We start from the raw sequence: 26,541 nt of genomic DNA on the forward strand, positions 1-26,541 counted from the left end.
TCTTAAAGTTCCTTTAAACCATAAATTTATTTAACCTATGTAATCCTACAGGATTAGATGTGAAAAAGAAATGTGAGTAGAAACATTTATTATGATTTTTCTCAAAAGTATATGGGTCATATAACATGCTAGAAAAATGTAGAGCAAATCAAAAAAGCCATAAATAAATGAGATGAGTTCTTCAATTAAAAATAAAAAATCCATACTCAAAGCTGAATCTATCTGAAAGGGAGCCATAGAGTCATATAATGATTTAACCTGCCTTGGTCAGCATTTCGTATAATTTCCTTGCCAATCCAGAGTAAGCATGGTGACCTGTCTAGAAAGTAGTTGTCAGTATGCTGAGCTTGGGCAAAGAACAATTTCAAGGGTGGGTGGGTGGGGTGAACTTTTTTTTTTAGTGAGATGTCACGCCTGTCTGATTAGGACGCCGTGAATCACTGTGTATTTGGCATACTCTCAACTGAAACATACATTTGCTTCACTCCCTTTGGGTTCTCCCTCACTTATCCTGGGAAAAGATAAAATTCACAAACTACAGATTAAGATAGTCCTACTCAAGAGAAACACCTCGTTTTGGAAGGACATCTGATTTCCCAGAATCTTACACTGGTGGGATTGTCTTCAACCTAAAAATATGATCTGCAATAAAAGGCTCTAAATGTTTGCACTGCTCTATTATGTTCTTCAACTGCACTGTAAGCATATGTACTTTTGTTCCATTGGGAAATGGTTGTGAATTAAGTATTAAATAGTGATTGCTAGAATCTTAGGTGGCAATATTACCAATCATTTCTTAAACCTTTGAGATGATTTCTGCCTTTCCTCTCTTGCAGCCTTTATAACCCACCACAGGACCATACTTCCATTTCTCTGCAAATGAACATTATCATATATCTATCAGTCCCACAATGGAGAACAATGAGGAAGAGTCATGTGTTTTATTTAGGGTAAATAGCTTCATCTGTGTAAATTCTACAAGATGTTGGTTATGTTGTCTCTACTTTTTAATTTACTTAGAATGAGAGTCCAAGTCATTTCCTTTAGAGTCATTCAACAAGAATCATTTTCCTTATTGCAAATTTAACTTTGGATCTTGGCAATAAACTGTCTTCAGTAAGACAACCCCATTGACAGTGTTCTCCCCGGCCCACCAATCCTGCCGCACAGATCTCACGTGTCCTCTCCTGACCCAAGAGCCACCCTGGTGTCATCACCTCCTCCTTTTCTCTCTGGGGTCTTTATTCTTCAAATCCACATATCTCTCTGCTCTGCAGAACTCAGAAATCTGACACTGACTTTTAGATTTATACAAGCAGGTAAGACTTGATTTTCTTCCAATACTCCAGCTGGCTTCTCATGCTCCCTTCCCCAGTGACTGACTTCGTTACAAAGCTCACAATGTGGCGACAAATCCAAGGTTGCCAGGTCAGAGAAATAGGCCACCTCTCTCACTGAGCAAAAATGATTCTGTTGGCATGTTTAAACTCATCTTAAGGTATGGAATCAGTAGCTTGGTCAAAATAAAAAGGCACATTTATTAAATGGACCTCAGGTTGTAAAAATCCTTCCCAAAGCAAAACTTTTAGACTATATGAAAGCTAAAATAACTGACACATGTATAGAGTGCAGGTGTCAAAGTTTAATGATAAAATGCAAGATTTTGGTGTGTGATACTTACGTGGGAGTAGCGCCTGCCTAGCATGCACAAGGTCCTGGGTTCAATTCCCAGTGCCTCCACTAAAAAAATAAATAAATAAGTAAACCTAATTACCTGCACCCTCACCAAAAAAAAAAAAAAAAAAAAAAAAAAAAAGTCTTAAAAAAACATTTACATGGAAGAATGCAGGTTATATTTCTGGCTTGTTGCCAAAGCTCATTTTCTACAGTCAAGCAGTAATCAAGCTGTCACAGCAGCCTCTCCCAGGTGTCCTGCTAGTGATGGTTTCTATGCAAACCCATTTTCTATAGAAAATTATCCATCTTTGCATCCAAGCCCATGCATGGCTCTTCCAGGTTGAGACTTGCTCCACTAGTCTTCCGAGGTCACACCAAATCCGGGTGAGAGTCCTGACTGCTGGCTGAGATAATCGGGAATAACTTGGTTGCATTTTGCAACTTCTCAGCTGGGCGGTGGTGGTGGTTTAATCTTTATAATTGAGAGATCCCATAATGCCTTGCTAGAGATTGGTAGCCATATCAAAAACCCTCCTGTTTACCTGGACACTACTGGATTTATCCTGGAACTTTAAACTCTGCAAATTTCAGGAAGAGTTTGACAGCTTTGTTTACATGAGCCTTGACCTAAAGTTTAGCAGAGAAAAATGCCTTCATTGCCTCCTGGAGGAAGCAAACTCCACATGAGAATGCTTGATCTCATAAAAATGCAGAATACACAGCAAGAGAAGCCAGTGTTGAAGCTATTTCATTTGTGACTCCCACTACCTGAAGAAATTTCTCGGCCTTTATGTCATAGGTTCCCTGTATGTTACAAATAAATGTCCTATTAAAGAAGAACCCATATGTAAATTTTTTTAAGTTTAAAATGAACATTAAAGAGAAAACTAAGCCTTTGTATCATTTTTATTTCAGTGGCATTTTTGTTCTTCTCATTTTAAATTTGTGGACAGTGACATTTTTGTTCTTCTCATTTTAAATTTGTGGACTTGTTCTAGCTTTTGAAGATCTAAGCTGCCTGCCTTCAGATAGTTACTATAAAATATTTTGAAAACTTGGATGGAGAAAGATTCGCAGCCTTGGGAGGGTGGGAAATAGCAGTGGCTAGACTTCCCCGGGTGCAAGGCAAAGGGACCCAGGAGCCGCTGCTCATTCTTTTAGTAGCACCAGATGCAGATGCAAACTGTTTTAGACTCTGAGAATGTGGTTTAGAAAGGCATGGCGTGATTTAATTTAAAAATGGATAACAAATTCACCCATCCTTTTTACCTTATTTGTGACAAAACCAGGCATTCAGTACAGAAGTTTACTTCACTTAAAATTGAAATCAGACTACAGTTATTTAAAATTTCTGTGTACTTTCTAGAACAAATTAAATTTTGCAGACACCACCACCAGAAAAGAGGGAAAGTATTTGTATCTGTGTTCAACATAAAATAAGATTTCTTTGAGTGGATCGAACTAGTGTGTAATAAGATTAGATATAAAATTCAATTAAAAGAAGTGCAAAAATGGTGTCCTTTTACCTTTAAATTTCCTAATAAGCAGCATAGTGTTCCAGCTAATAACCAAAGCCAGGCTCTTCACTCCAATGGTTCTCTCTCCTCTTCCTTTCTATTCCTTACATCTCAACCACATTGGGCTAAAGATTATAAAATACTGAATAAAAGCACTTCTATCAAAAAATTTAAATACCTAGTTATCTATGTATCATGCACATAACCTCACGAGGAACACATTTGTGTAAAACAATTAATTCAAATAGCAATCCTGTCCCGCACCGATGCTACGTTTGCCCCATTCCCGACACGGTCTTCCGGTTGCCCAGGTGCGCGATCGTGCTCGCGCTTGCTCAAGCGAAAACAGCCTCAGCTGCCCCGGGCCTCCCCCCCCCCCCCCCCCCCCCCCCCCCCGGCGAGAAGCCTTCCAGTTCCCTCGGGTGAGTAATGAGTGACTCAAGCCAACAGAGAAAGGAAGCAGTGCCCCGATAACAGAGCAGCAATATAAAGCCACTCGGGCCAGTTCCAGCAACCGCATATGATTTATTGGGCGAGCCCCACCCTACCCGGGCCAGCAATTTCCCATTTGTCCCTTCCCAATCCTGCCCTCCCACGTCTCCACCCTCCCGCTGCCTGCCCTTCCCAGGCGCCTCCCTCCTTTTATGGTGATTGCAACTCTCCAGCCGGGGGCTCTCACCACACCCTGTCTCCCGCCCTAGCTCTGGCTCCAGCAGGTCCTCTCTGTCCCAGCTCTCAGCCCCTCAGCTTCCACCTTAAGGAAGCCTCCCATTAATGCGCCCTCCCTGACTCCTCCCCAGACCGCTCCCACCCAGATTCCGCAGCCTGCCTTCCTGCATTTGCCTTTTCGTTTTATGGATTCTTTCCAAATTACTTCAAGTCACGAGCAAACCAGATTAACTGAGTAAACCTCCTGACGCTCTTCCCAAAGACAATCATCTTACGTGAATGGACTGCTAGACTCTTACTTGGTCAGGTCAGCTCGCCCGCTCACCAGGTGATGCCTCATGTGAATGCTGTGTGATTGACGTCCATTCTAGCGCAGACAGACAACCACTTACCACTGACTGACAATGAGGCTGGCACTTATTTCCTTACAGTGACCATCACAGTAACAACAACAATAATAGTAACTTTCATTTATTGGTCCAGAACTCACTGTGTGCCAGATGCCTTTCATGTAGTTGCTCACTCAACCCTCATAACCATCCTGTTTTTAGGTAGGTATTTTTACCCCAGTTTATAGATACTAAGGCAGAAAGAAATGAAGACATGACACGTGTTTGTTAATATATGGAATTAATAACAGAAACAAATGTAAACCCTAAGTGTAAAGCCTGCCTATGCTTCCAACATCTGGTCTTCCTTCCCTCCGTTACTGGTACCTCCATCCTCTTCAAGACAAACACTGGAAACGTCATAGTCCTTGGTGGTTCCTCCTCATTCATCATTCTCCTTGCACAATTCCTTGCTAGAATCCTGTAGGTTGTATCTATTTAACTCTTTTTTAGTCTTTCTCTTTTTCCCTTCCCACTATAACCACCCTAGCTCAAGCCTTCATTATCTTTCTCCTAAACTATCACATTGCTCTTCTGATTAGTCAGACTCTCTTTCTCACTGTCTGTCTCTCTGTCTCTCCAAATCTAGTTGTCACACTTCTGCATATCCTTCCGACTTGAAAAAAAAAAGAACTCAGTATCTTTCTTCTGCTACTTGAATAAGGGAAACTTCTCACCCTAGCCTTAAGAAAAACAAAACAATAAAAGTTTATGAGATCTGATCTTTGTGTTGTCAGATTGACCTAAGGTGGTCATAAAATATCACAGGAGAGGTTTGGAAACAGAGACCAACCACATGAACAGATTTAGGATCAGGACCAAAATGTCTAGAAAGATCTGCTTTCAGAAGAAGAGACAGAGGGTAGGACACCAAGGCAGAGCTTCATGCGGAGAGGTGAGAAGTACTGAGGGCCATGAATATTGTAGTGGCAGGAAGAGCATTCAGAAAGAATGGATTTATTCAGAAGATATTGCAGACACAGGACTGGAGCAACTTAATGACAAAGATGGGCGGTGGTGAAGAAAGTAGGGGAAAGAATGAGTCAGAGACCGTGTTTGCTTTGAGTCTAAGTAAATGAGAAGATGCCTGGAACACAGAGAGGAACCAGTAAAGAGAACATTTGACCCAGAAAGATCAGAATTCTGCTCTAACCCAATTTATCCATAATCTTGAGATGATGAACTTTCGGTGCCACTGCCAAAATGAATTGAGCAAATATAAATTTTTGGCTCCATCATCCAAGAAATGTCTTGCTTTTAAAAACTGCATGTTGATTCTAAACATTAACCTAAAGATTAATCCTAGATTCTGTATTAAAAAGAGAACCATGCTATGCTTCAATCAGTCAAACACTCACTGGCAGATTTAGAATCCCTTTTTGTAGTTTATTTCTATGATTTTCTTCAGTTTTGAATAGTAGCTGGAGGTTTCCCCCCAAAGCTGATTGGTAACATTAATAATGTTATGAATTAGGAAGGAAAGAGTCCCACCTCAGGCTCCTGTCACTAACCTCCTCCAAACTTTAAATGGAACATTTGCATTAAAATTGGTGAGCTTGGGTTAGTGACTAAAATTATGTCAAGGCTATTGATCAATGACAGTAGGGTAACTCGGTGTACAAGTAATGAAGCCAAAAATGGACACTTGATGAAACACAGCTCCCATAGTGCTTAAAATGTCCATTATTTTATTCATTCTTTTAATATATACATTATTCAAATAATTGAGGAAGTATTTCAAAGGATTTTTTGAATTGTGAATAAAGCTGATTATAATAAAAAAAATTACCATCATTATTCCTTTGGAGAGCAAGGCAAGGTAAATTGAATAGCTAAACTATGTAATTATGCAAATTATTTAGCAAAGGATCATCATTTGGAAGGTACTTAGGTGAGGACAGCATGCCTCCAACATAACTCATTGTTCTTTAGCACACCCACAAGCATTCTTCAGTGAATGAACAATCTGATGCCTTGTAAAATGATGGGGAGAGAGTGACAATGGCCATTTGTGAGGAAGAAGAAAAGGATTAATCCAAATATTAAGTAGTTAAGAAATAATTTTTTAATTAGCAAATATTATAATGCACTTTATGTTGAACCTGGGTAGGTCAAAGAACAAGAGAGCAGCTCGTTCAAGTTCTAATTTAGTGTCCTCTTAAAAGGAGGGCTGCTTGAGAAAGCACTCTCTTGGAATTTCACCCTGGAATCATAGACATTTCAAAGAGTAAGGACAAATTTGAAATGTACACATAGTATATTTGCTAAACAGTACCAGCTCTGAAAGCTACTCTGATACTAAACTCTGTGTACAGAAACACAAACAATTCACCTCTTTTTTTTTAATGTATTTTTTAACTTACACACAGTAAAATTTGCTCTTTGGGATGATTAGTTCTAAGCATTTTGACAAATACATCGAGTCATATATTCACCATCAGAATCATCCAAGGGAACAATTCCATCACTCTCTCCCCAAAACTGCTCACCTTGCCCCTTTGTAATAAGCTCCTCCTCCCACTTCCAACCTGTAACCACCACTGGTAAGTTCTTCAAACCTACAGTCTGCCTTTTTCAGACTGTCATATAAATGAAATCCTACGGTATGTAGTTTTAGGAATTTGGCTTTTTTCACTTCAGAAATGCTTTCAAGGCTCAACTATGTTGTTTCTGTGTATCATGTCTGTTCCTGTTTATGCCTGAGTGGTATTCCATTGTACGAATGTACTGCAGTTTGCTTATCCAGTCACCCAACGAAAGAACTTTAGTTTTCTCCAATTTTTAACAATTACAGATAAAGCTGTTATAAATATTTATGCTTAAGTTTTTGTGTGCACATCCATTTTTATTTCTTTCAGGTAATTACTCAGAATGGGATTCCTGGGTCATATTGTAAGTATATGTGTAACTTTATAAGAAATGACCAAACTGTTTTCCAAACTGGTTTTTACCATTTTGCATTCTCACTAGCAATAGATAAGAAATGAAGTTTATATCTTTTTTTTGTGTTTCAGTTTTGGTGATAGCTATTAACCTAATGCCAGTTAGCCTATTGACTATTTCTTCAGCTGTATCAGGTCTTCTAATGACACTTATGATGTTGTTCTTCATCTCTGTTACTACATTTTTCATTTCTAACATTTCTATTTTATGCCATTTTATAGTTTCCATCTCTCTGCTGAAATTGCCTATCTGTTCTTGTATGTTGTCAGTCTTTTCCTTTAGATCCTTCAACATGTTAATCACGGTTATTTTGAATTCCTTTTCTGATAGTCTCTGTCATCTCTACCATCTCTGTCATATCTGAATTTGGTTAGACTGATTGCTTTTCTTTTGGTAGTTCGCTACTTTTTCTTGCCTCTCCTGTATGCTTCATAATTTTTGGTTGAAAGTTAGACATCTTGTGTAGAAATAGAAACTTAGGCAAATTTTTCTGGAGATATCCTGCATTTAGGATGGGGACTGATTTGCAGAGGGTTTTTTTTTTTTTTCAATATCTGCTGTACCTCTAGCTTGAGGTCTCCCCTTTCTGCTGTGCTTCAGAGGTCTCTTGCAACTCTCCCAGCATTATTCCACTGTTATTTGTTGCCATGCTTGTTAGCTTGGTGGGAGGGAAGCAAGAGGTGGGATCTGTTATTCTGATTAAGCACCAGTCTTATGCAAGCACTGTGTCCCTGGATACTGAGGACGTGGCCTTCTTAATGCTCCTGCTCTACCTATAAACTGTACTTCTGGGCTCCACACATACTCCTGCTCTTCCCCTGCCTAGAGAATTTTTTCTGTTCCCTACACGCAGCTAGAATGGTGTTCCCCAGTGCCGTAAGTGCAAAAGTGTTTGCTGCTCCTCTGCCTAAAGTTTTAGGCTCTTATTCCACAGCAGAGAGAAGCAGGATGTGCACAGGGCTACACACCTTTCCTACGGAGACTGCTGCCCCCACTCCCCTCGCCTGCACCATTAAGTTGCTTTTCTCCGACTCTCATCAATCTTTTTTGTCAGAGCCCAGTGAGATTCCTGGAGAAGAGCTTACAAGGGGGTGTGAAGCTGCCCTTCTATGGCCTCCAGGTCACTCTTGGCTTCCAGCAATTCCTTAACTGAATTGCTTAGCTGGATTCTTCTCAGTGTGCCTGGCTGCATCTGCCCCAGCTAAACAAGTGCTCACATCCCTCTCTCCTCAAAGGTGCTTTTCTTATCTTTCAGGTTAGTTGCACCGTGACATCAGTTCTCTCATGGGCTCAAAGTAAAGTCATGAATTTGTAGTTCGTCTGACTTTTCGTGTCACTGTTGTTTTTAAGGATAAGGTGATGTTCTTTCTTTTTTTTTTTTTTTAACATTTTTTTTGATTTATAATCATTTTACAATGTTGTGTCAAATTCCAGTGTTCAGCACAATTTTTCAGTTATTCATGGACATATACACACTCATTGTCACATTTTTTTCTCTGTGAGTTATCATAACATTTTGTGTATATTTCCCTGTGCTATACAGTGTAGTCTATTCTACAATTTTGAAAACCCAGTCTATCCCTTCCCACCCTCCACCCCCCTGGTAACCACAAGTCTGTATTCTCTGTCTGTGAGTCTATTTCTGTCCTTTATTTACGCTTTGTTTTTGTTTGTTTGTTTTTGCTTTTGTTTTTTAGATTCCACATATGAGCGATCTCATATGGTATTTTTCTTTCTCTTTCTGGCTTACTTCACTTAGAATGACATTCTCCAGGAGCATCCATGTTGCTGCAAATGGCATTATGTTGTCGGTTTTTATGGCTGAGTAGTATTCCATTGTATAATATACCACATCTTCTTTATCCAGTCATCTGTTGATGGACATTTAGGCTGTTTCCATGTTTTGGCTATTGTAAATAGTGCTGCTATGAACATTGGGGTGCAGGTGTCATCCTGAAGTAGATTTCCTTCTGGATACAAGCCCAGGAGTGGGATTCCTGGGTCACATGGTAAGTCTATTCCTAGTCTTTTGAGGAATCTCCACACTGTTTTCCATAGTGGCTGCACCAAACTGCATTCCCACCAGCAGTGTAGGAGCGTTCCCCTTTCTCCACAGCCTCTCCAGCATTTGTCATTTGTGGATTTTTGAATGACGGCCATTCTGACTGGTGTGAGGCGATACCTCATTGTAGTTTTGATTTGCATTTCTCTGGTAATTAGTGATATTGAGCATTTTTTCATGTGCTTTTTGATCATTTGTATGTCTTCCTTGGAGAATTGCTTATTTAGGTCTTCTGCCCATTTTTGGATTGGGTTGTTTATTTTTTTCTTATTGAGTCTTATGAGCTGCTTATATATTCTGGAGATCAAGCCTTTGTCGGTTTCACTTGCAAAAATTTTCTCCCATTCCGTAGGTTTTCTTCTTGTTTTATTTCTGGTTTCCTTTGCTGTGCAGAAGCTTGTAAGTTTCATTAGGTCCCATTTGTTTATTCTTGCTTTTATTTCTTCTAGGAGAAAATTTTTTAAATGTATGTCAGATAATGTTTTGCCTATGTTTTCCTCTAGGAGGTTTATTGTATCTTGTCTTATGTTTAAGTCTTTAATCCATTTTGAGTTGATTTTTGTATATGGTGTAAGGGAGTGTTCTAGCTTCATTGTTTTACATGCTGCTGTCCAGTTTTCCCAACACCATTTGCTGAAGAGACTGTCTTTATTCCAATGTATATTCTTGCCTCCTTTGTCAAAGATGAGTTGACCAAAAGTTTGTGGGTTCATTTCTGGGCTCTCTATTCTGTTCCATTGGTCTATATGTCTGTTTTGGTACCAATACCATGCTGTCTTGATGACTGTAGCTCTATAGTATTGTCTGAAGTCTGGGAGAGTTATTCCTCCAGCCTCTTTCTTTCTCTTCAGTAATGCTTTGGCAATTCTAGGTCTTTGATGGTTCCATATGAATTTTATTATGATTTTTTCTAGTTCTGTGAAATATGTCCTGGGTAATTGGATAGGGATTGCATTAAATCTGTAGATTGCCTTCGGCAGTGTGACCATTTTAACAATATTGATTCTTCCAATCCAAGAGCATGGAATATCTTTCCATTTTTTAAAGTCTTCTTTAATTTCCTTCATCAATGGTTTATAGTTTTCTGTGTATAATTCTTTCACCTCCTTGGTTAGATTTATTCCCAGATATTTTATTACTTTGGGTGCTATTTTAAAGGGGATTGTTTCTTTACTTTCTTCTTCTGTTGATTTATCGTTAGTGTAAAGAAATGCAACTGATTTTTGAACGTTAATTTTGTAACCTGCTACCTTGCTGAATTCTTCAATCAGCTCTAGTAGCTTTTGTGTGGACCTTTTAGGGTTTTCTATATATAGTAACATGTCATCAGCATATAATGACACTTTTACCTCTTCTTTTCCAATTTGGATCCCTTTTATTTCTTTCTCTTGCCTGACTGCTGTGGCTAGGACTTCCAGGACTATGTTTTTCACCGTTGAGTACTATGCTGGCTGTAGGTCTGTCATATATAGCTTTTATTATGTTGAGATATGTTCCCTCTATACCCACTTTGGCGAGAGTTTTTATCATAAATGGGTGTTGAATTTTATTAAATGCTTTTTCTGCATCAATTGAGATGATCATGTGGTTTTTGTCCTTTCTCTTGTTGATGTGATGTATTACACTGATTGATTTGCGTATGTTGAACCAGCCTTGTGTCCCTGGGATGAACCCCACTTGGTCATGATGTATAATCTTTTTTATGTGTTATTGGATTCTATTTGCTAAAATTTTGGTGAGGATTTTGGCGTCTATGTTCATCAGTGATATTGGCCTATAATTCTCTTTTTTTGTAGTGTCTTTGCCTGGTTTTGGTATCAGGGTGATGGTGGCTTCGTAGAATGAGTTTGGGAGTATTCCCTCTTTTTCAATCGTCTGGAAGAGTTTGAGAAGGACTGGTATGAGTTCTTCTTTGTATGTTTGGTAGAATTCCCCGGTGAAGCCGTCCGGTCCTGGACTTTTATTTGTAGGGAGGTTTTTAATTGCTATTTCTATTTCCTTTCTAGTGATCGGATTGTTCAAGTGTTCAGATTCTTCTTGATTCAGTTTTGGTGGACAGTATGTTTCCAGAAACTTGTCCATCTCCTCTAGGTTATCCAGTTTGGTTCCATATAGTTTTTCATAATATTCTCGTATGATAGTCTGTATTTCTAATTTGTTTGTTGTAATTTCTCCATTTACCTTTCTTATTTTGCTAATTTGTGCTCTCTCTTTTTTCTTCTTTGTGAGTTTGGCCAGAGGTTTGTCGATTTTATTTACTTTTTCAAAAAACCAGCTTTTGGTTTGGTTGATTTTTTCTATGGTCTTGTTAATCTCTATTGTATTTAATTCCTCTCTGATCTTTATTATTTCCTTCCTTCTGCTGCTTTTTGGGGGCTTTTTGTTCTTCTTTTTCTAATTCATTCAGGTGGTGGGTTAAATTGTTTATTTGAGATTGTTCTTCTTTTTTGAGGAAGGCCTGTATCGCTATAAACTTCCCTCTTAGCACTGCCTTTGCTGTGTCCCATAGGTTTTGAGTGGTTGTGCTTTCATTATCATTTGTCTCAAGGTATTTTTTAATTTCAGCTTTGATTTCCTCATTGATCCATTGTTTTTTCAGTAACATATTGTTTAATCTCCATGCTTTCCTTTTTTTCTCTGTTGTTGATTTCCAGTTTCATGGCATTGTGGTCAGTAAAGATGCTTGAGATAATTTCTATCTTCTTAAAATTGTTGAGGTTTCTTTTGTGTCCAAGTACATGATCGATCCTAGAAAATGTTCCATGTGCACTTGAAAAGAATGTATATCCTATTTTTGGGGGGTGTAATGCTCTGAAAATATCCACCAAATCTAGTTTTTCTATTGTAGTATTTAATTTCTCTGTTGCCTTGTTTATTTTCTGTCTGGAAGATCTGTCTAGTGATGTTAATGCAGTGTTAAAATCTCCAACTATGATTGTATTCCCATCAATATCACCCTTTATCTCTGTTAGTAATTCTTGTATGTACTTAAGTGCTCCTATATTGGGTGCATATATATTAACGAGTGTATTATCCTCATCTTGTATCTCCTTTAATCATTATAAAATGTCCTTCTTTATCTTTCTTTATGGCCTTTGTTTTAAAGTCTATTTTGTCTGAAATCAGTACTGCAACACCTGCTTTTTTGGCTTTTCCATTTGCATGGAATATCCTTTTCCATCCTTTCACTCTCAATCTATATGTGTCCTTCTCCCTAAAGTGGGTCTCTTGTATGCAGCATATTGAAGGTTCTTGCTTTATTATCCAGTCTGCCACTCTGTGTCTTTTGACTGGAGCATTTAGTCCATTAACATTTACAGTAATTAATGATAGATGTGTGCTTATTGCCATTTTGAACTTATCTTTGCAGTTGAATTGGTATATCCTCTTTGTTCCTTTCTTCTTCCTTTTGTGGTTTGGTAATTTTCCTTTGTATTATCATGGATTTTATTTAATTTTTGTGACTCCTTTGTAAATTTTTGGCTTGTGGTTACCCTTTTTTGTAAATCTATCAACCCATTACTATAAGGTGATGTTCTTTCTAGCTGTCAACATCCCATGAGAAAACAGAAGAGAGCACGTGGTTGGAGAACGACAACAAAAAAAGATCGATCAATTTGTAATTTTTAGAAACGTTAGAGAAACTGCTCTCATTTTTGTGGTTGCATCATTCCGTTCAGGAAATCAATTAAAATTACAGATTTCAGATCCCTACCCTACCAGGTATTCCCATTCATTCCCATAGCTAGGTCCAAGAAGTCTGTTTTAACAGTCTCCCTAGGTTACGCTGGTGTGTTTGCAGGTTTGGAAACTGCTGCTAGATTACCACGATCATTAACCATGTTTTAAAGACTAATTAGTGTAGTCTTGAAAATGCCCGTGGTCAATCATTAAAGAGTTGAGCCTAATATGAGTAAGGCATTCACAGAAGCCAGCAGAGGCTCTCCTAAAGGTCAGGACAATGAAATATGAACAAAGCTGTAAAATGAATCTTAATCACCCCAATCCTATTTTAAAACATTTCCATCTCTGTGAAAACTTTCCCCGTGTTCTTTTCTAGTCAAAGGAGAAGTGGCTGCCTGTGTACTGATCCCTTAAATTCTTCAAATATATTTATAGTATCTGATTTGAAGTCTTTGCTAAATCCACCCTGCAGGTCCACTCAAGAGACAGCTGTTAATGAGGGCTGTTTACCTGAGAATGACTCATACTTGGCTGGGGGTTTTTTGTTTCCTTTTGTTTTGTTTTGCGTGTTTTGTAAATTTTTGTAGAAAACTAGACATTTTAGATAATATATTCTAGCAACTCTGAATTATGATTTTGTTTGCTTTTTTTCTCTGAAGTTTTTTTTTTTCTTGCTATTTTATTGTTTGATTTTGTGTGTGTGTGTGTGTGTGTGTTTTAAGTAATCTACCTGGATTTAATTTGAGGAATTTGTCACCCTGGGGCATGAGGCTACTGATACGTCTGGTCAATATTTTTATTTTCATTTTTTAACCTGGCTTCTTAGGAGTGACCCCTGGGTTTGTTTATCTTAATGGGTCAGTCAGTGACTGAACAGAAGTTGCACTTAGCACCTCAGGCCAAGTAGAGCTTTCCCTTCTGCTGGTGAATCTGGGTTTGGTTTGAGGAGCACATTCAACGTCCAGGCAGTTTTCAGCTCAGCCTGACTTTTCTGCCCCACCACGTGTGCACACAGGCCCCAGACAGTCAGGGATGTGTGGAATGTTCATCAGGTCCCTCAACTGCTTTCTCCCTCCTACGTGTCTTTCTAGTCTTCCGGGGTCCTGCCTGCCCTAACCAGGACCACAGCTTTAGGCTAGGAAAGCTGCTGAAGTTTTTTCCCATTTGTTGCTGGATGAGATTTTTCCAGCCTCCACTCCCAAGAAAGTCAGCCCTCTCCAGCCGTGGAGGTGCTGGCTTTTTATCTAAACCGGGCTGTGGCAGGAGGACAGCCTCCAGGCAAGAATGCCACCGACTCCCATCCCACTATTTTACTGAATAAATGTCTGTCACTTCATTGTTTACTTTAGTAGATTTCCAGAGGTCTGAAGCGATTTTTTTCACACTTCTGTCAGGTGTATAGTTGTTTTTAGGAGAGAGGAGTTGACAAACTCTTTAATTTTGTATAGCTGTAAATCCTGCCTGCTCTCCCTTTATCACGTGATCAGTTCAGCCTTCCACAACACTTAGATGCAAATATATATAACCAACCCTTCAGGGTCCTCAGCAAAATAAAGGGCTTTTTATGTTCCAGAATCCAATCTTCATAAAAGGCAGATGGCGAATATAAATAGTATTATTTTTTTTTCTTTTCTAATGACAATAAGTATTTCTGGTATGAACTTGGCTGTGTGAGTCATATTTTTTTCCTTTTTGCTTCTTATAAATAATAAAAGAGCAATAGGGCATACAATAACCCAGATGAACAGTAGTCTCTTATTGTCTCATTCGGAAAATGCTTTCTTCTTTAATTGATAAATAGTCGATTTATGATGTTGTGTTATTTTCTGGCATACAGCGTAGTGATTCAGTTATACATAAATATATATATATATATATATTCTTTTTCATTATAGGTCATTACAAGGTATTGAATATAGTTCCCTGTGCTATACAGTAGGGCCTTGCTGTTTATATATTTTTATATATAGTGGTTAGTATCTATAAATCCTGAACTTCCAACTTACCCCTCCTCACCCCAGGAAAACACTTTCTTCCAGAATACTTCTCCCTTCTGTTTCTTCACTAGTTATTCTTTCTCTCCTCCTGGCCTCTGAATTTTGTGTGTCCCAGCACTAAGTTTTTGAGTCTCTTCTATTATCTACACACAGACAAATTCATTCTCTAGGGTTTAAATACCATCTTTAAGCTAATGAGACCCAGATATGCACTGACTTGACATTTCTGTTTGGATATTAAGTAGATGGTTAAAACCAAACATTGTTTTAGGTAAACACAATTCTTAGTTTCTAACCACATCTCAAACGTGTTCCTCCTATAATTTTTCCATCCGTCCAGTTTTTCTGACCAAAAACCTAGGAGTCATCTGAGTTGTCTCTGCTCCTTTTCATTCCACATCTAGTCCACCAGCATGTCCTCTGGGGCTCATAATTCAAAATATGTCCAGAATATGAATTGACTGTCCTCCCTCACTGCCACCATCCTAGACTAAGCCACCTTTATCGCTCACCTAGGCTCTTGCGATAACTCCTGAAATGTTTTCCCTGCTCCTATATGGTCAATTCTCTTTTAAAAAATTTAAATTAAATCATATTATTACTTGAAGCAGTCATTTCTTGCAGAATAAAATCCAAGCTATGGACTATGGACTGGTCTGGCTCCAGCCTACCTCTATACCACTCTAGTGACCCTGACCTTTTGTATCTTTCATATGTACATATCCTCCCACCTCAGGGCCTTTGCACTTACTCTTTCCTCTACTTAGAATGCTCTTCCTTCAATTTTTGTGGGATTACTTCTTCACTTTATTTGTGTCTATTTATACTGTCAGTTCTACCCCCAAAATGGTCTTGAATGTTTTGACTCCCTTATTTAGAATATTGCCCTCCTAATACACTCTCTATATTAAGCTACTCTATTCTTTTAAAGTACTGTTTAAAATGAGTTTACATTATATACTGATTTGTTATTTTATTATTGTTGGTCTCCTAACTATAATATAAGCTCAACAGGACAGGAATTTTTCTCTAACTTACTTGCTGTTCTCTAATGTCTGACACTTAGTAGATATTTAATATATATTGATAATTGAAAAACATGCAGAGAAGAATAAATTGCATATATCAGAGTTATACTGAAGGAGCTATGTACCTAAATGTCTCTGTATTTGTTTAAAGTGAATGAGCATTTTTTTCTATTTATGATGCATTCATATAATTCCCAAGAATTAATAAATTTCTTTGGTAACTTTAAAATTAAAAAATATGACATGCTAACTATAAAAAAAACTAAAGATGAATAAACAGAAAGCTAAGCAATCCCCACTCCTGAAAGTTTATATCTACCTCATGCATGCACACACGTATGTTTATGTATTTTTATACACACGTACATATAGATTTCACATATGCATATATATTAAGATCATATAGCCTATATTCTGCAACATACAGGCTTTCTCCATGCACATATAAACATAATGTAGATCTACAGAGCTTTTGTCATTGTTGTGTTTTAACAAAATAAGCATACTGTGAACATTCTGCAGGAAGTGCTTATTGTCATATAATAGCACATCTTGGACAAGCATTCAATCTGAATATAGTTAATACAATATTCTTTAATATGTAAAGAATACAATATTCTTTAATGGATATTCAGATTGTTACTAGTTTTTTGTGATTAAAAAACAATTCTGTGATATATAATTGTATTTATACCCTTATATATTGGCAGTGTTATTTCTATAGAATGGATTCTTAAAGTATCGTCATAAATGTTCTCTTCTCCTCTAGGGACACAGAGGTGACCTTCCAGGGACTTTTTAGGTTAGGTATGGCCATGTGGCAAGCTTTGGCCAATGAAATGTGAGCAAAGGTGATGGGTGTCACTTCTGAGAGCTATTTTAAGGTTCAGTGCAGCATTTTCTACATCCTGTTTCCCCTTCATAGTGACTGTGGAAGCCCCTGCAGAGATGGATCCTCTCTTAGCCTGGGTCCTTAAGTGACTCCAGTCAGCAATCTCTCCAGTCAGCCCGCAGTGCTTTGTAGCCCAAATAAACCTCTGTTGCCTTAAGCTTCTGACACTTCTGTTTGAATATGCAATGTAACCTAACCTGTCCTAACAGATACACTTTCAAGAAGTTAGATTCCTGTGTCAAAGGACTGTGGATTAAAGAAATTTTAACAGATATTGCCAAGATACTTTCCAAAGAGAAGGTAGCATTCTGTAAATTCACCTTTTTTTTTTTTTTTTTTAGCTGCCAAGACAGGAAATTACTGTGCTTTAAAATTTTTGCCCATCTGATAGATGAAAAATGGCATCTCATTGTTCTTTAATTTCTGTTTCCTTAACTACTATGAAGATTCAGATATTTATCATCTATTTATCAGTAATTTGCATTTCTTCTTTGTCTGTTCATATCCTTTGCCCACTATACTGAATTATTGTTCCTTAAAAAAATTAATTGTGGATGAGCTCATTAATTATCTTAATACTTTATACCTCAGACACATTGCAAATATCTCATTAGGTTTACTGTCTGTCCTTTGATTTTGTTTTATTGTTGTAGGGGAGGAAAACTTTTCCTTTCTTCCCTTCTAGGTTTTTTGGCTCGTGTAATAATTAAATTTTTAATTCTGTATTCACAGGAGCTCATAAAAATATGAGACTCAAAGAAGTAACCAAAGCAGGCAGATTTTATACCTTTAAGACAAAGGAGCAATAAATTTGTGACAAGGCAAATAAGAAGTTTGGGCTTGGGGTAGTGAATTAGTGAAGAAGTAACAAGGTTTGTTTATACAGCCTCCTTGGCTCTGAGTCTGTGTGTCTGGTGATAAGGATGTCCCTCTATCTCCTGTTACAGGGTGGGTAACTTTCACATGGAGATTTATTTCCTGCTTTCAAGAGGACAAAGCAGGGTCAGAATACCCTTGTTGCACCAGCTATTTCTTAAATCACTTTAATTCAAAATAATCAGCATGCTAGGGTGACACACTTTGTGGTGACATATTCTGCCCCACCTCTTTGTATCTTTTGCCATCCTTTAAAAATCCCCCAGACTCTAAACCAAAATCAAAACGGAATTTTAAAGAACACGTTTTTCAATGAAAAATAATTGTGAGTTTAAAAATATTTATATTATTTTTAGTCACTGGAGTGTGGTTATACAGTGTGGGAGGGAATTTTTAAAAGATTTTATTTGTAGTCAGTTGCATGACTGTTTTGTCCCTAAATGTTCCAGGGGCATGAGAATTGAATGCACATTTTCTGTTTGTAAGTTATTGGACTATTGGGCTATTGGTCTATTGGATTATTAAACTTGCTAGTTATTCAACTAGTCACATCTTCTACCTTTCATTATTTTTGTTTATTTGTTCTGACGATTCTGAAATATATGAAAATTTCATTTAGTACGAAAGCCCTTTCATGATTCTGATTTTACCATAATCTAATGACTGCAAGTTCTAGCCTGTTATTTGTTACATATGTTTGTCATGTTTTTCCCCATGGGTTGTATCTTTTTCTATTACAGTTGATGCTTTGCATTTTGAAATCTCCTTTGTCTGTTATTAACATTACCATTCTTCCTCTTGGATTGCATTTGCCTGGTATATTTTTGCCTATTGCTTATGCCTCTATACTTCTTTGTTACCTTTTGAATTTCTTTTGAGCGAGAAATAATTAGATTTTGTTGTTTAATTAATATCTAACTACTTCTTCTTTTTTGCTAGTTGAATCCAGTACTTTCACACTTAGTGAAATAACTAAGCTACCTGATTTTATTTGTTCAGCAACGTGATTACTTACTACATTTTTTGTTGTTTCCTTTTCATCCTCTTACTTTTGCTACTTTGCCTTGAATATCATTTATATTAGGGTAAAGGCTAAGCTGCTAAAGGGATCTGAAAAATACAGTCGCTTAAAGGCAGAAATCTCTCTCTCTGTTTCACTTAACAGTCCTGGGAAGAATGGTCCAGATTTGTGGGGGCACCTCTGCTCTACATGGTCTTTGAGAAAACCAGGTTCCTCCCATCTGGTTTTTCTGCCACCCTCTGGTGCACTCTGTCCTATATGGTTGAAACTGCGTCATGGGTACATTTGTATTCTACCTCATAGGAGCAGGGAAAAAAGAGAGCAAATCAAAGCAATTCCTTATCTTTAAACAAGAGAGACAGAAATTTTCCCCAGCAATTTTACTCACGTGGCATTGGCAAGAATGCAGCCACATTACATTATTATCGGCAAGGACTCTGGAAATGTAATCTCAGCCAGGGAAGGCACATGTTCAGTTTACACTGTTATTACTATTGAAAAAAAGAAAAGGGAGAGTGAGATTTAGTGGACAGTTAGCTGTCTCTGACATAACACCTGGCTCTAGCCACCCAACTATTTAGATATAAATTTCTTTCCAGAAATAGAACATACTCATCTCCTTTCCACAGGAGACAATCCTGTGAGCTTCAGTTATCTCATGCAGCTCAAAGTTCAGGATCTCCGGCTGAAGTACAACCCTCTTCATCAAGTCGATATGTTATCTCCATTCCATGCTCCCATCCCCTAAGTAAATAGTAGTGGAGCAGGAACAGCATAACCGTAATAGAATCTCCAATTTGGAAAAGGAAAGCTTGAGAAAGACGCTGGAGAGAATGTTCTAGAGCAGTTTTCACTTTGCTGGAAAAGGAGTTATGCATCTATCTGTGCTGGCAGTGGAATGGGTTCTTGGTTGGTCCACCTGGCTGTCCCTGGTTCTGCTCTCTGAGGGCAACTCCCATGTCCATTGTCCTTTCTGGCCTCTGGTCTTGCCCTTCTGCGGGCTGTTTCATGACTCTTATATTCCATTGGAGAGTACGCCTTCCTTGAGGACTGCTTCAGGCCTTGCAATTTTGGTTTTGCAGGCTGCGCCGATGGATAATTTGGTAACATGATCCCTTAAAAACATAGTCATCTGCATGTTTGTTTGCTTCTAGTATATTGCATGTTGCAATAAGCCATGTCCCCACAATTTTTTTGTTTCTGCTTTTTTTTTTTTTGAGTCTTAAGCATTTCTATTTTCTGACTTCTATGCTGTAACCATCATTGTCTCTTTATCTTTCCAGAAGTTTATAACTACTTCACCCAGAAGGACAAGCTCAGTGGGAAATCTGTCTTGGAAATCATCACATGTAATATTTCTACCAAATGTTTTCAACTCATCAACAGGGTAACCATCTTCACAGTCTACTATACTTGTGTCCTTGCTGTATATTCAAGCCAATATCATGTCTGTTTTTGTAACGGCTGCACCCCACTTTCAGTACTAATTTCTCTAATGTTATGGCAAAGCTGACCTATAGTAATAAAGAGATTCCAAAATACAATGGCTTTATTAAAATTAGCATTTATTTCTCCCATACATAACATAACAGTCCCCAGATAAGCAATTCAGGTTTTCAGGGTGACTCTGCTCCACATAGCTGTCCAGGTATCCAGAGTCCTTCCATCTTCTTGCTTTGCCATATCTCAGACTTCACTCTTAACTTCATGGCCAAAGCTGGCATGTGAACACGTTTGCATTCAGCTTGCAGGAATGGGAAAATCAAGGCAGGCAATTTTTCTTTAAATTATGGCAGAAATTTTGCACATCACTTCTATTCACAATCTACTGGTGATAATTTAGGCACATGACCACAACCAGGCACTCTGTGTGTGTGCCCATCTTAAGCTCCAGAAGAAGTAGAGACAGAATGTTCATTCTCTTTTTCCTTTTAATTGGAACTATGATACTATTCTGTTTTGCCCAATGGTTAGCTTCCTATTTTTAAGAGTCACAAGTAAATTAGTATTTCTCTATTATTAATGTAAATTAAAAAAATCTCATATTTCCCCCAACAATTTGTCAATCTATCTCCTCCACCAAAAAAGAAATCTTTAGAATGCTTTCATTTACCCCACTTTCTTCTCTAACTCATTCCACCCACAACTCTGATATTTTCCTAAACCAGTTTTAAAAAATTAGTTCTGAGCTATTACTTAGATTTCTTCTTGAACAGTTTTCTTCTCGTTAAACAAAAGAAACAACAACAAACCTAATGTAAGGGCAAGAATTGTGTTGGTCCTAGAACATTTCCTGGTATCCATTATACATGCAATAAATTTTTGCTGATTAAATTATTCGTTTTCCCACTGATTTATCATGTTACATAAATTATATATATATTTATATCTATCTATATTTATTTTAATATATTAATGTACAGATATACAGATTCTTTTTATAGACATAAATATCAATTTATGTCTATTCATGTATCTATAAAATTCCAATACTATTTATTACTGAGAGTGAGACATAACACAGTGAATATATACAGAATTTTATTAATATCATTTAAGAACTTTTAAAAATAATATGTGTTATATCAGGTAATCACTAATATTTTACTAGCATATGGCCAGGTGTTTTTTTCCTTTCAATTACTTTTTCTTCTATTTTTAATTGAAGCATAGTCAGTTTACAATGTTACATCAGTTTCCGGTGTACAGCATAATGTTTCAGTCATACATATACATACACACATTCCTTTTCATATTTTTTTTCATTATAGGTTACTACAAGATATTGAACATAGTTCCCTGTGTTATACAGTATAAACTTGTAGTTTATCTACCTTTCATTAATTTTGAGTGACACTTTGTATGCCGCTCAGAAAAGTCTATAAATTGTTTTCTTCTATTGGTTCTTTGACTTTTGCTTTATTGTGATTGTATTTTATTTCTGATTATAGATCACAGTAATACCACAGGCAGATCATTTTGCACTTAAAGAGTAGAAATAAAAGTATCTTACATGTCCAATATTTAACTAAGTCAACAGTGAGTAGCCAATTTCCTTTAACTCTGCTACATCTTATCAGTTTCTTTGCTTTGTTTACAGTAGGGTCTGTTTGGCCAGTCACCAAGTGTGAGGAATTTATGATCATTTTTACGTGCATTCTAACAATTTCCTGGAACTAGACAAATACTACAGTATCTCCATCTGGCCAAAGATAAAAGTAAAACTGGAGATGTTTAAAAAATAATGATAACAAAGAGGTGTGAAAAGCTATTATAACTCAAGTCTCAACTGTAATTTACTGTTTGATTGTGAGACAAAACTACATCCAAGACTTAACTCACTTGCCTAACATTACAAAATACTGTACTGTTTATAAGCTTGTGAGGATTAAAATACTCCTGCAGTATAGTCCATGATGAATAACAATCCATTGCTTAAAATATTATATACTTTTTTTAGCCTTGTAAAATTATTCTCCACTTTATTTTTATACATTTTTTACACTTTTGATTGTATAATGACCCCATGCTGTAATTCCTAGGTATGACCAGTAGGTATGAATACATAGTAAAAAGCAGCAGGAGAGTCATCCGGGTAGCTACCTGTTTCAACTAAGTAGGGTTAAGAATGCTCTGTTTATACAAGCCTTCTTTTCGGTAATGAAAGACTGCTTTTCTGTTCAGTGAGTCATACCTAATCAAAGACATGCCAGAATGATGTAGTAAATAATATGGGAATAATACATGCTTTGTCTTATTCTCTGAGAAAGGAAAAGGTGACCTATATTTGTTAGTTTAAAAAGTTTTGAATTAGGTAACTGACATTTAATTTCCAAATGAATATAAAGTTCCTTAAAATAAATTTAGTAGTTTATTGTCTAAGTACATCTATGGTCTTATTCTGGTGAAACTAATCTCATAGAACATCAAATTTAGAGTGAATCACAGATGTATAGTTCTTACAAAATGTCAGGTTATAAGTAAAGTTGTTTTGAAAAATCAAGGGAAATACATTCTTTTGAAGAACTGAGACTACTTCTTTCCAAAAAGAGTCAATTTAAACAGCTTTCCCAATATTTTTATTTAATAATTGTTTCCTATTAGACCCTTTACTTAACAAAAATTGGCAAGAAGATCAATTAGAAAGCTGCAGACTGGATGTTATAAAATCAATAAACTTAAAGCACATGCACATTATGCATTGAAGATTCCTTTGAATACTCCATCAGAAACTGTTTGCTTTTACTTTGTACACTTTTAAATAAGCTTTAGTAACTTGATTTCAAATCCAGTAATAACTAGAAACAGCCAAGTAAGAGAGAGAGTTAAGTACATATAAATAGAACAATGGCTGTTCATAATGTTGATCTTGAATTATTAACAAAAAAGGGAAATAATGTTAAAAAGAGAGGGAAAGTAGCTTTTTCAAGATTTTCACATATCTTAAATTTGAATTTCTAATTTCTGTATGAAAATTAAGCCTGATTAAAGTCTGCTCTTTTCATATACTATATCCTCCTTACATGTTAAATAATTCTTTCTTGCAAATAAATTGTCAAAATTACACAAATGAAAAACAAAACATAAAATGCTTCCCCAGTATATTCATGCAAAAAACTGAAACCTAGAGTGTTAGCCTAAGGTTTAAGTGTTAGCCTAAGTACAGTTACACTATTACCATATTTGTAAAAAATGCAGTATCTGTGAATTTCAATAAAGTAAAGTATGCCTGTACTTAACATTCTGGTTTTTCCAACCACTCCGTGACTACAATACCTTATGATAGCAAATATTTGTGTTTATTTCAAACATTAATAAAAACAGGAAAATATTCTTGTCTAATTAACAAACCAGTTGTTTAGGAAAAAGAAGAAAAGTTTATTTTCTAAACCTCAAGAGTCTAGTCGCTAAAAACCCATAAACTTTCATAAAAAGAAACATGTAAGAATCTTATTCGGTTTGGTAAAAGTGTTAAATTCATATTTTGAAAATAGCTGTTTTACTTACACAAATGTAATATGATAAGTACTCTATATACAGCGTATCATCTGGTATATAGAAATATTTACAAATGATTTGGGTCATTTTCTCTGTCTTTACTAAGTATCTGTTGTTTTAAAATCTCCAAAATGAAAATTTCAGCCTAAATATACTTCAAAGTAGGTACTTTCAAAGTAAGAATGATTATTAAGGAGAAAAGAAATGTTGCAGTAGCAATACAGGAATAATACGAATGTTTGCTTGACTTTAGAGCTTTCTAGATGAAGTAAATCATGTTCAATAATAAAATAAAAAGTGAAATGTACAAGGCTTTCAGCTCTAGTGTGCTGTGTATTAGTCCATTGTTTTCACAAAATTAGCTCAATCTTTACCAGCGTAATTGGTAGCTCATTCATTTACCTGTTCATTCAACAAATACTATTGAGGTCCTAATATGTGTACCAGGCACTTCTTAGCTAGTGTTTCAGGGGGCTTACAATGTTGGGGGGTATTCATGAGCAGACTTACCAGGTAAATTCAGAAGATTTGTTTCAAGTCTAGATTAATCAAATTATAAAAATGTCTAGATTACCTAACACATGGAAGCATTTGTTCTTTTTAAAAAAATTCATACACCTCAATGTTCACAGCAGCACAATTTATAATAGACAAGAAATGAAGCAACCTAAATGTCCACTGACAGATGAATTGATAAAGAAGATGTGGCATTTCTATACAATGGAGTATTACTCAGCCATAAAAAAGAATGAAATAATTCTGTTTGCAGCAATATGCATAGACCTAGAGATTATCATACTAAGGGAATTAAGTCAGACAGAGAAAGACAAACATGAAATCACCTACATGTGGAATTAAAAAAAAATGATACAAATGAACTTACTTGCAAGATGGAAACAGACTCACAGACATAGGAAACAAACTTATGGCTACCAAAGGGGAAAGAGGGGAAGGGATAAATTAGGAGTTTAGGATAAACAGATACACATTACTATATATAAAACAGATAAACAGCAAGGACCTACTGTATAGCATAGGGAACTATAATCAATATCCTGTAATAACCTATAATGGAAAAGTATTTGAAAAAGAATATATATATGTATAACTGCATTACTTTGCTGTACACCTGAAACTAACACAACATTGTAAATCCACTATACTTCAATTAAAAAAATCTTTTTCTATACTAATTAACATTCTCTAGAATTAGATATATTTATTTACCCTTCATTAATTCCAACATCACATGCTATACCAATAGTAGATGCATTAGTAAATTGCACTAAAGTTCTTAACGTCTATTAAAATTCTTAAACTGTTCTGGAAGTACTGCACCTCCAGTACAATAAATTGTCTCTCCTTGAAAGGAATCTGAAGACTTAATAGCTTCTTCCACCTCAAATGTTTCTGTTATGCTTACATCACAGAAACTCGTCATGAATGTATCCTTCTCAATGTCTATGAAGTTGATTATTTGTTTATTTCATCCTCAGGTTTTTTTTTAAAATCATTTCAAATAATCAGTCTTTCCTTTATTTCATATTTCATATCCTCAAATCATTTTGTTCTTACAACACCTCAACTATTTTTGGCAATAGAACTCTGGGGAGGGCGATGATAAAGAAATAAAAATATGCAGATAACTTTTTTTTCCATTTTCTATTTTATTATTTCAAAACACTCATTTTAAAAAATTACTTTATTAATCAAATCAACTCTTCTTTTCACTGTATTTATGTTTTCTAATACTTTGAATTTGGTGGTTTCTACTCTATTTGCTTTCTAATAATTTCATTTAAATCTATATAATTTTATTTAATGATTTTCCAAAGCATATGTAGTGAGTTAACTGCCTTCTGTTTCCAAATATTTGGTAATTTTCATTTTGGCTTTCTCTTAATCTTTTTTAGGGTACCTAATTATTGTGAAGGGCCTGAGAACAAAAAGTAAAATTTGACAAATTTTTACTTTTCTTGTTTTTGGGGGTCAGTTTCTAATTTTATAAGAATTTTTTTTTCTGATAAGTGTATTCAACGGCTAATAAATAATGAAAATTGTTAGCATTAAATTTACGTTGGTTTGTAAGAAAAAAATAGGAAAGTGGTGATATTTGATAGTGGTATAACTCAGAATAGGCACATTATATTTAATGAGCATGAAATGCCTACAGTGGTATTGTTTTTCAACAGAACACCCGCCATAAGAATGATTCCTGGTGTCCAGATACATGCACCACACACATACACACACACACTCTACCTCTCTGCCCTGCTCTGAACTCCCCACCGACCTTCTTCCATTATTTTGCTGATGCGTGGTGAGAGAATATAAAATAACAATATTGGCATAAAAATCTTTATTTAGGAAGTAAAATCTGCCAGTACATTGTTAGCCAATGTCACCCAGGAAATGACTTTTGAATTTGCTGTCTCCTTACTTCCATCAGTACAAATAGTGATGTGTTGGCACAAATGGTGGAAGAAGGTCAACCTTGCTTGAATTTTTAAGCAATGAAATATGCATGCATAACATACATGGCAATTAAAGAGACAGCAAGAATAAATAAAGCATTAAATTCCAAACTAGCAGCAACACTTGAAACAATATTCTTGGCATCACATAACAAAATTAGTCTACTAAAATACCTTTTAATAGTTGTTCAACACCTGTAAATACTGCATTTAAATGGGATAGGTGGGTAGAGCTTCAGGCCCATTTAGTGTTTGCAAGGATTGAGAATGACTGAAAATTGTAAAATCTTCAGCAGAGCACAAGAATGTCCCTC

The 26,541-nt window shown here is 36.3% G+C and overlaps 1 protein-coding gene and 1 long non-coding RNA gene across 6 annotated transcripts in view; one reads left to right on the forward strand and one right to left on the reverse strand.

Annotated features, from left to right (window-relative positions):
- DSC1 (desmocollin 1) overlaps window positions 1–26,541 on the reverse strand; it is a 274,987-nt gene that overhangs the window by 56,636 nt on the left and 191,810 nt on the right. The window lies entirely within an intron of this gene.
- LOC123614500 (uncharacterized) overlaps window positions 1–26,541 on the forward strand; it is a 56,341-nt gene that overhangs the window by 28,533 nt on the left and 1,267 nt on the right. The window contains exon 2 of the long non-coding RNA XR_006721897.2: window positions 20,039–20,142. This is a non-coding gene — a long non-coding RNA (uncharacterized LOC123614500). The remainder of the gene's footprint in view (window positions 1–20,038; window positions 20,143–26,541) is intronic.

Source organism: Camelus bactrianus, chromosome 24, assembly GCF_048773025.1.
Source record: "Camelus bactrianus isolate YW-2024 breed Bactrian camel chromosome 24, ASM4877302v1, whole genome shotgun sequence".
Lineage (NCBI taxonomy): Eukaryota > Metazoa > Chordata > Mammalia > Artiodactyla > Camelidae > Camelus > Camelus bactrianus.